The sequence below is a fragment of the Primulina tabacum genome, chromosome 7 (assembly GCF_025594145.1).
Source record: "Primulina tabacum isolate GXHZ01 chromosome 7, ASM2559414v2, whole genome shotgun sequence".
NCBI lineage: Eukaryota > Viridiplantae > Streptophyta > Magnoliopsida > Lamiales > Gesneriaceae > Primulina > Primulina tabacum.
In genome coordinates, this window is record NC_134556.1 from 13,231,877 (window position 1) to 13,242,426 (window position 10,550).

A 10,550-nucleotide genomic window follows, 5' to 3' on the forward strand; every position below is an offset into this window, starting at 1 on the left:
ATAGCTTTGAACGTCACTTCTCAGGGAACCTTTCCTTCCTCAAGTGTAGCCACACCAAATCTCCCTTCTCAAATATCACCTTCTTCTTCCCTTTGTTAGCTTGCTTGGCATATTGCTCATTTCTCTTCTCTATGTTGGCCTTGACCTTTTCATGCAACCTCCTAACAAATTCAGCTTTCTTCTTGCCATCCATATTTAGCCTTTCACTCACAGGTAAAGACATCAAATCAAACGGAGTCAAAGGATTAAAACCATAAACAATTTCAAATGGCGAATAATTTGTAGCACGATGCACGCAACGATTATAAGCAAATTCAACAAATGGCAAACAGTTCTCCCAATTCTTTATGTTCTTTTTAAGAATGGCACGCAACAGTTTTCCTAAAGTTCTATTAATGACTTCAGTTTGTCCATCCGTTTGAGGATGACAAGTAGTAGAAAACAACAATTTTGTGCCAAGTTTAGCCTATAACGTCTTCCAAAAGTAACTTAAGAATTTAACATCGCGATCAGAAACAATAGTCCTAGGCATGCCATGCAACCTAACGACCTCTCTAAAGAACAAATCCGCAATGTTAGATGCATCATCAGTCTTGTGACAAGCAATAAAATGCGCCATCTTTGAAAATCTATCAACAACAACAAATATTGAGTCCCTCCCCTTCTTAGTCCTAGGCAATCCCAAAACAAAGTCCATAGATATGTCAATCCAAGGTTCACTAGGGACAGAAAGTGGTGTATACAAACCATGTGGTTGTGTTCTAGATTTAGCTTGCTTGCAAGTTATGCACTTATCACAAACACGTTCAACATCACGCTTCATATGTGGCCTATAAATATGTTCATGCAAAGCATTCAAAGTCTTCGCCACACCAAAGTGTCCCATCAAACTACCCCCATGTGCCTCCCTAACATGTAACTCACGAATTGATGATTTAGGGATGCACAGCCTATCCTCACTAAACAAGAAACCATGATGCAAATAAAATTTATCATGTGGACCATGCATACAAGTTTCAAACAAACTCTTAAAGTCCTCATCTAGCACATACAATTCTTTCACATGCTCAAACCCCAAAATTTTAGATTCCAAGGTAAAGATTAGTACGTACCTCCGTGATAGTGCGTCGGCTACGACATTTTCCTTACATTGTTTGTATTTGATGACGTAGGGGAATGTTTCAATGAATGCCACCCACTTGGCATGCCGCTTGTTCAACTTCTGTTGCCTCTTAAGGTGCTTTAGATACTCGTGATCCGTATGAATCACAAACTCCTTAGGCCTCAAGTAGTGTTGCCACTTCCCTAGGGTCCTCACAAGTGCGTAGAACTCCTTATCATACGTGGGATAGTTAAGCGCTGCTCCATTGAGCTTTTCACTAAAGTATGCCACCGGCCGCCCTCCTTGCATCAACACTCCACCAATACCTACACATGATGCATCACATTCAATTTCAAAAGTATTAGCAAAATCAGGTAAAACAAGTAAAGGAGCTTTAATTAATTTTTGCTTAATAAGATTAAAAGACTCCTCTTTCTCCTCGCCCCAATGGAAGGGAATGTTCTTCTTGATTACCGCCGTCATCGGTGCTGCCAATGTGCTAAAATCCTTTGCAAACCTCCTATAGAAGCTTGCAAGTCCATGAAAGCTTCAGACTTGACCAACAGTAGTAGGCGTTGGCCAATCTCGAATAGCACTTACCTTGTCTTCATCCACTTGTATACCCTGTGAATTTACCACAAAACCAAGGAAGACAAGTTTGCTTGTAAAAAAATCACATTTCTTTAAGTTAGCATATAAATTTTTAGCCCTTAGTGTGATTAGCACAAGTCTCAAGTGTTTAACATGCCCTTCTAGATTCTTACTATACACAAGGATGTCATCAAAGTAAACCACAACAAATTTTCCTATGTGTGCACGCAAGACATGATTCATTAACCTCATAAAGGTGCTAGGAGCGTTAGTTAAGCCAAAAGGCATGACCATCCACTCATATAACCCATACTTGGTTTTAAAAGCAGTTTTTCACTCATCACCTTCCCTCATCCTAATTTGGTGATATCCACTTTTCAAGTCAATTTTACTAAAGACACATGCACCATGCAATTCATCTAACATGTCATCTAGTCTAGGTATGGGATGCCTATACTTAATGGTTATGTTATTGATTGCCCTATAATCTACACACATACGCCATGAGCCATCTTTCTTAGGAACTAATAGAACAGGTACAGCACAAGGAGACATGGACTCACGCACAAAACCCCTATCTAACAACTCACTTACCTGCCGTTGAAGCTCCTTGGTCTCCTCCGGATTGCTCCTATAAGCTAGACGATTTGGCAATGCACTTCCGGGTACAAAATCAATTTGGTGCTTAATCCCCCTCAATGGTGGTAGCCCTTGAGGTAGTTCCTCCGGAAATACATCTTCAAATTCCTGCAAGAGTGAAACAACAATGCTCAAAAGGGACCCGGCTATATCACTTGTGTTAAGGAGGATCTCCTTGTAAAGAATCAACACAAGTGGTTCATGTGTGTGCATCAATTGCTTCAACTCATCTTTTTGGGCCATATAGGATTTTTTTTTTTCCTCTTTCCTCTCATTTTCTTTCCTCTCAATTTCTTTCCTCTCATTTTTCTTTTGTATGGCTATCTCACTCTTTTGATCACTCTTTGTTTCAGCCATTTCATTTTTATTTTCTAAGGCCGTCTCACTTTTTAATTCACTCTTTGTTTCGGCCTCATCTCTCTTCTTTTTTTTCAATTGGTCCTCCAACACTTGCTTTGGGGACAAAGGAAGTAATACAATGGTTTCCTTTTTCAATACAAAGGAGTACTTATTCTTGTATCCATCATGTGCCACCCTCCTATCATATTGCCAAGGCCTACCCAACAAGATATAACATGCATGCATGGGTACCAGATCACACAAAACATCATTCACATACTTCCCAATAGAAAAAGGCACTAGCACTTGTTTTGTTACCTTCACTTCAGCACAATCATTCAACCATTGAAGCCTATATGGTCGAGGGTGTTTTATTGTAGGCAAACCCAATTTCTCCACCATTTCAACACTAGCCACATTAGTACAACTCCCCCCATCTATGATTAAGTTGCAAACCCTTTGATTCACAAAACACCTAGTATGAAACAAGTTCTCTCGTTGGTTAGTCTCCTCCTCCTTGACTTGGCCACTCATGATACGCCTAGTCACTAGTGCTTCACCTACAACCGCCTCATACACCTCATCAGGATCCTCTAACGCAGGCATCTCATCATCGTCACTCTCACTTTGAGACTCATGTTCACCATAGTCATTTAAAATCATCATCCTTTTATTAGGACATTCACTAGAAATATGCCCTAACCCTTGACACCGAAAACATTTAACATCTCTAGATCGATTAGAAGGAGTTTCAGATTTACCTTGTACTCCTTGCTTAGGCGCCTCTTGTTTGGTCTCAAATTTGGGCTTGGTCACCACCTTATTCTCCTCACGCTTCACCGCATTTGATCTCCAAGAAGATGATGAACCCCCAGTTTGATTGGTGCGGCCAACTCCACGCCTTTTGAGTTGTTGCTCCACTTTTATGGCCATTTGCACCATCTCGTCTAGATCCAAGTAGTGCCTAAGCTCCACTTGATCTTGAATTTCCCTGTTTAATCCACAAAGAAAACGTGTCATGGTCGCCTCACTATCCTCCTCAATGTTTGCCCTAATCATGACTACTTTCATCTCCTTATAGTAGTCCTCAACACTCTTCACCCCTTGCCTTAAAGTTTGTAACCTCTTAAACATCTCCCTATAGTAGTGATTGGGCACAAACCTTTTTCTCATCACTCTTTTCATCTCATCCCAAGACTCAATATGTGAAGGCCCTCGAACTACTTTCTTGAAAATTTGCGGAAAAATTTAAAATTTTCTTTTTAAAAGAACTTAAATGGCCTCATTCATAAAATCACTGGTGAATCAAGTCCAATATTTCAAAATATTGCAGCGGAAGAAAATCAAAGTTTTGCCAACAACAAAGATTTAAAAATATCCAACAACTGATAAAAATTGTTTGCGAAGAAAATAACAACTGCTACTCTGAGGTCCTCGGGTGCCACTACTGCTGACCCAAGCTGGCTCACTGGTCCCCGCCCTCGGCCCTGGCCTCATCAGTACCTACAACAATCAAGTCTAGTGAGCCTAAAGACTCAGCATGCATAAATCGCAGGTAACGAGTAAAAATCTGAATTTAAAATATGCATGTGATAAAATATCCTGTCCTGAGGCATACTGAAAATAATCTGTACTGAGCAATTATAATACGTGCATAACTGAACTGGAAATCACTGCACTAAGCTGAACTGATCGGTAACTGGCTACCGGGGAGGCTGAAACTGATCTGAGCTGGCCTGTCACTGGCGACCGGGTGGTACCATACTGAACTGATCGGTCACTGGCGACTGTATAAAATAACACTCCCACATAGTGAATGAACCACAAGCCATATCGCATAAATCTCAAAAATAATCATTTTCTGTTTAATGCACGTAAAATAATTAACTTGCGTAATGAAAATTCCTGTAATTTTACCAACTGGATTGGATTGGATCGTTCCCAGGCTCGCTGCAACCTAACTGTTCCATGAAAGATATGCAATAGCTTAAACTTGACCAACTATGCAATTTACATTCAAAAGATGCGACTATGACGCCTAATGACTTCGCATTTAATCATGACTCCGAGCCAACCTGAACCGACACCGAACCGACGTATAGTCATGATTAAAATACGCTGAAAAATCATAAAATAATGCTCCTAAAATGATAGGGTCGAAATCTAGGTGGAATGGAGGCCAAAACACGAAACGCTCTTTCGAGAGTCAATTTGGCACATTGCACCGTAAATTCTCGTACGACCTCAAAAATGATCCAAATGACAAACGGTCAAAAACATGACCTTTCTAACTCAATGAGGCACTGTCCAGTCCAAGGCCATGGGCTAAAAGCCAACCAAGAACTCGAACGAGCCTCTGAACCAACACAGCAACTTGCTGTAATTTCCAGCAGCTGCGCAACTACAAGACTTGCGTTGGTTTCGAGACTATCGGCCATTAGGGGAGTGAACCACCGACCAGAGACTCTTACCAACATCCCAAGGAATGATTTGAACCAAAAGCTGAACAAATGAAGAAGCCGAAGGGGTATAGGGGCTGTTGTGATGTTTTTATTAAAAAACCGATGAACCATGGACCAAGCCACCAAAAGGGCAACTTAGTCACGTCTTAGACTTGCTAGGGAAGTGATCCAACCATGGCTATAGGCCCTTGGGGCAGCCAAGATCAGATCCCTCCTCCATGACAAGAAACTGAATTTTCGAACAACATTTCTGCACTTATGGGGAACTTGCTGTCATTCTGAATTTCCAGCAAGCATGGGGCTGGTTTGAATGGACCAACATGGTCCTAATGCATCCTACTACATGTATATAAGCCGTCTTGGGAGCCTGGAGTCGATCCAATACCTGAAACTCACAAACCAAAAGAAACTGTGAAGCTTGCCAAGGAAATCGAAAATTCTGCATGTGTGGTTTCAAAATGTTTTGACATGGATCTCGATTTTTTACTTGAATAAACATGATCATGTACTGAAAAATAAATGATAATATGACTTGATTGAGGTTTGAAAGAAATCTAGACATGCCTGGTTTCATTTCGAAAGAAAACGAAAAGAAGAGACGAGACGGCGCGGAGGAGACGGAGTGGCTTGCTTCTCTACCTTTCTTGGCTCTCGATTTTTCTCCCTTGCTTCCTACTGAATTCCCACGGTTTTCCTCTCTCAAAAACACTCTAAATTTCGTGACTAAGGGAGGGGGAGTGATGGTTATGAAGGGTGAGGAGAAGGGTGCACAATAATAGGATCATATCAAGACCATGTCTTCCCAAATTTGAATTTTGAATTTTGAATTGATATCAAATGAGTTGGTGGATGCTTCTAGGAGGTGGTGACCGAAATTTAGCTTAATTCTAGACTAGGATATGTCCATTTATTTAATTAAATTGTGCTCCCAAAAATCCTAGAATTATCCTACTAATTACATGCAAAGAATTGGTCAAAGTTGGTGAGTTGGAAAATGAATCTTCTAGCACTAAGGGTGGCCGAAAAATGCATGATAAAATAAAGGGGAATGTTGATTATCTAGTCAACTAATAATCCTTGAAAGCCTTACTAATCCTTTAAATAATTTAGTGAGCTAACCCCTTAATTTAATAACTTAAATGAGTTCATTTCTTAATCACCTCAAATAATTAAATTAAATCTTCAAACCTTCCTTTCTAACTTAAATGAACTTAGTTACTAGCTAAATTAACTTCTGGAAATATTTCTCAAATCTTAAATTCTATCTCAAAACTCCAACTCCGGTCCGGCCTCACTGAAAATACTGAAATGCTTAAAAATCAAACTGCTGAACTGAAATAATAAATAATTAACTTCAAACAAATGCATTTAAAATAATCATACAATGAAATCAATTAAATTTAAAAATCTAGAATTATGCATGGCTTATACGTCTACTGACTTACGGGTTCTACAATCCTTCCCCCCTTAAATAAATTTCGTCCTCGAAATTAGAACTCACCGAATAACTCGGGGTATCTACTTCTCATCTCCGGCTCAGACTCCCACGTAGCTTCCTCCTCTGTATGGTTGAGCCATTTGACTTTGACTCGCTTAACCAACTTGTTCCGAAGTTTCTTCTCCTGTCTGTCTAAGATCTGCACGGGTCTCTCCTCATAAGATAAGTTCGGAGTAAGCTGCAACGGCTCGAAGTTCAGCACATGCGAAGGATTTGCCATATACTTCCTCAGCATGGAGACGTGAAAGACATTGTGTACTCCGGCCAGATTTGGCGGAAGAGCCACACGATACGCTAGCGTCCCAACTCTGTCGAGGATCTCAAACGGTCCAATGAATCTCGGACTGAGCTTCCCTTTCTTGCCAAATCTCATGACACCCTTCATAGGTGCCACTTTCACGAAGACATGATCGCCCACTGCAAACTCTAACTCTCTCCTCCGCTGATCGGCATAACTCTTCTGTCGGCTCTGAGCAGTCCTCATCCTATCACGGATCTTGACTACTACATCTGCTGCCTGCTGAACAATCTCTGGACCCAACTCTGCTCTCTCTCCTACTTCATCCCAATGAACAGGAGATCTACACTTGCGACCATACAGCGCTTCATACGGAGCCATACCTATGGACGACTGGAAACTGTTGTTATAGGTGAATTCTACCAATGGTAAGTTCGACTCCCAACTCCCAGAGAAATCAATGACGCAAGCACGGAGAAGATCCTCTAAGATCTGAATAACTCGCTCCGACTGTCCATCTGTCTGCGGATGGAAAGCTGTGCTAAACAGCAACTTCGTACCCATAGTCGAATGCAAACTCTTCCAAAACGAGGAAGTGAATCTGGGATCTCTGTCGGATACGATAGAAACTGGAATACCATGGAGTCGGACTATCTCTCGGATATACAGCTCTGCATACTGAACCATGGTGAAAGTCGTCTTAATAGGCAAGAAGTGCGCTGATTTGGTAAGACGATCTACAATCACCCAGATAGCATTCGATCCTCTGGCTGACCTCGGCAATCCGGTCACAAAGTCCATGGTAACATTCTCCCACTTCCACTCGGGAATAGGGAGAGGCTTGAGCAAATCTGCTGGTCTCTGATGCTCGGCCTTCACTAACTGGCAAGTCAGGCACTTGGATACAAAACGCCTTATGTCCTTCTTTATTCCTGGCCACCAATACAATAGCTGCAGATCTTTGTACATCTTCGTACTCCCAGGGTGAATGGAGTACGGGGACGTATGGGCCTCTGATAAGATGTCTGCTCGGATAGAATCACTGCTGGGAACCCATATTCTATCTCGGTATCTCACAATACCGTCGCTGACTGAATACAAAACACTGCCCTTAGCTTCATCTCTCTTCTTCCATTGTGCCAACTGCTCATCTGCTGCCTGACCGCTGCGAATACGGTCAATAAGAGAGGACTGGATAGTCAAGGTAGATAAACGAGGAACTCTACCTCGAGGGTAAGTCTCAAGATCAAACCTCTGCATCTCGATCTGAAGAGGTTTCTGAATCGTCAAATGAGCCATCACTGCGACTTTCCTGCTCAAAGCATCCGCAACTACATTAGCTTTACCCGGGTGGTAGCTAATGTCACAATCGTAGTCTTTCACAAGCTACAACCAACGTCTCTGACGCATGTTCAGCTCCTTCTGCGTAAAGAAATACTTGAGGCTCTTATGGTCGGTAAAGATCTGGCACTTCTCTCCATACAGATAGTGCCTCCAAATCTTCAAAGCAAAAACTACGGCCGCTAACTCCAGATCATGGGTGGGGTAGTTCTTCTCGTGGATTTTCAGCTGTCGAGAAGCATACGCTATCACTCTCCCATGCTGCATCAAAACTGCACCTAAACCAAGCTTCGAAGCATCAGTATAAAGGACAAACTCGCCAGATCCTGACGGTACAGCCAAAACGGGTGCTGAGATAAGAGCTTGCTTCAAAGTATCGAAACTCTTCTGACACTCCTCGCTCCACACAAACTTCACATTTTTCTTTGTCAGTGCTGTGAGTGGAACGGCAATAGAGGAAAATCCTTGGATGAATTTTCTGTAATATCCTGCTAGCCCAAGGAAACTGCGGATCTCGGATGCATTCTGAGGCACAACCCAATCTCTGACTGCTGCAACTTTTGCGGGGTCTACCTCAATACCACTGCTAGAAACAATGTGGCCCAAGAACGCCACCTTCTCTAACCAGAATTCGCACTTACTGAACTTTGCGAATAGTTTATGTTTCTGCAATGTCTGCAACACTGTGGTCAGATGCCTGCTGTGCTCCTCCCGATTCTTGGAGTAGACGAGAATGTCATCTATGAACACTATCACAAACTGGTCGAGGTACGGCTGAAATACGCGATTCATGAGATCCATGAAGATCGCTGGCGCATTCGTCAGACCGAACGGCATCACTAGGAACTCGTAGTGACCATAACGAGTCCTGAAAGCTGTCTTCGAGACATCAGCATCTCTCACCCTCAACTGGTGATAACCGGAACGCAAATCTATCTTGGAGAAAATCGAAGCTCCCTGCAACTGGTCAAACAGATCCTCAATCCTCGGCAGTGGGTATTTATTCTTCACTGTAACCCTGTTCAACTCCCGGTAGTCAATGCAAAGCCTCATCGAGCCATCCTTCTTTTTAACGAATAAGACTGGCGCGCCCCATGGAGAAAAGCTCGGGCGAATGAACTCCTTGTCGAGAAGTTCCTGGATCTGCTTCTTAAGCTCTGCCATCTCTGTCGGTGCTAGTCGGTATGGCGCTTTGGATATCGGAGTCGTACCTGGCATAAGCTCAATGGAAAACTCCACCTCTCTCTCTGGTGGCATACCAGAGACGTCTTCGGGAAAAACGTCTAAGAATTCTCTAACAATCGGAACATCTGAGGCTGACAGGCTGGGTTCCTCGGGGACAGATAAAAGGGTTGCTAGAAATGCCCGACACCCTCTATGCATGAGCTTCCTAGCCTGAACATAAGGAATAATGCGCGGTAAGGAAAAGTACCTGTCCGGCTCAAATAAGAACTGCTCCATTCCAGGCGGTCGGACAAGAACGGATCTCCGCTGGAAGTCTATCAACACTCTGTTCTTCAATAGCCAGTCCATCCCTAGGATGATGTCAAATTCCGGCATCGGTAGCACAATCAGATCCGCATAAACAAGATTACCGTGCAGCTCAAGGTCTATATCTCGGATAACATTGGTGGCTGCCATCTCCTCGCCTGACGGCAACACTACTGAAAAGGCTGTATCTAGCCCAATGGTCTGGATCTTGAGAAAGTTTGCAAAGACCTCCGAAATAAATGAGTGAGTGGCCCCTGAATCTATCAAGGCCTTGGTAGCGGAACCAGATATAAAAATTCTCCCTGAAAGAGCGGAGCTCTAAGTTGAATCCCACTACAAGATCTAAACTTATAGACATGCAAAGATCAAGGTTCCTCTAGCTTAATTCCTCTAAAATAAATCTGAGTAGAGCATGCAATCCTATAACAGTTCTAAGTTCAAAATCTAAATCCCGATTCCCAACATGCGGAACTTCAAATAATAACTTAAAGTTTAAAGGTACCTGTCAACAACATAGTCTCCGGGTTGGCTTCCGCGGCATGGAGAGCAAAAACTCTGCCTTGGGTAGGCAGATTCCTCTGAGGACACTGCAGCAACATGTGGTCTGGACTGCCACACTTAAAACACTTTCCTGAGCCAGCCATACATGCTCCAGGATGGCGACGTGAGCACCTGGGACAGACTGGGTGCTCCTGAGTCCTCGGGGCTGGGCATCCCCGCTGCTGCTGCTGCTGGCCTCTGTTCCTGGGCGGTCCATGAAAAGGCCTCTTATTCTGCTGCTGATGCTGATGAGGAGGAGGGCGGTGCGGTGCCTGGACTGGGCGCTTGCCCTGGCGATCCCTCTCGATA